Source organism: Amphimedon queenslandica, unplaced genomic scaffold (assembly GCF_000090795.2).
Source record: "Amphimedon queenslandica unplaced genomic scaffold, v1.1 AMPQUscaffold_13359, whole genome shotgun sequence".
Classification (NCBI taxonomy): domain Eukaryota; kingdom Metazoa; phylum Porifera; class Demospongiae; order Haplosclerida; family Niphatidae; genus Amphimedon; species Amphimedon queenslandica.
This window is the reverse complement of record NW_003546405.1, coordinates 78,179-78,955: the sequence shown is the minus strand read 5'-3', so window position 1 is coordinate 78,955 and position 777 is coordinate 78,179.

Below are 777 nucleotides of genomic sequence, written 5' to 3'. Positions count from 1 at the left end.
ACTCTGCTCTGGGAAGTGAGCAGAAAGTACGGGTTGTCCTGTGGGATCCTATTACTGATCAGATCATCATTGATCTTACCCTTATTTTTAAAGAAGCAAAGAGACTTTAGCCCACTAAGTGCAAGCTAGTCAGTGTGATCAGTAAGATAAACAATCCTGTAGGACTCATTTCTCCTGTTATAGTCAGATTTAAGATGCTTTTTTAAGGCTTGTGTGATGATGGGGATGATTTTTTGCCTGAGCCACTATTCCTTAAGTGGAAGCAACTCCTAACAGGACTTGAAGCCCAGCCATTGAGACTGGCACGATACTGCTGTAAAGCAAGATTGATAGGATTTTGCAATGCTTCATTGAAGGCCTGTGCAGTTGTGGTATAATTGGAAAATTTGATAAAAAGCTTGTGCCATTGGCCTCAAAAACTAGAGTCTCTCCTTTGAAGAGTCAGACTATTCCCACACTAGAACTGTTGGGAACTGTCCTTTTGGCTAGGCTGACTTTTTATGTTAAGACCAGCCTAAAGGTATTTGTATTTGATACTGTGTGTTTCACAGATTCACTAACAGTATTACATTGGATTAAGGAACTGGACAGGCATTGAAATCCGTTTGTCCAAAATAGAGTTAGAGAGATAAGAGAAAAAAGGATATTGGTTGTTGGAGTCACTGTCAGGTGAAGATAAATCTTGCTGGGGTACGACTCTCAATGAGTTGTGTGAATCTCGTGTGGTTTCATGGTCCTTTATGGTTGGAGAGCCATGCTACTATACCTGTCCAAGAG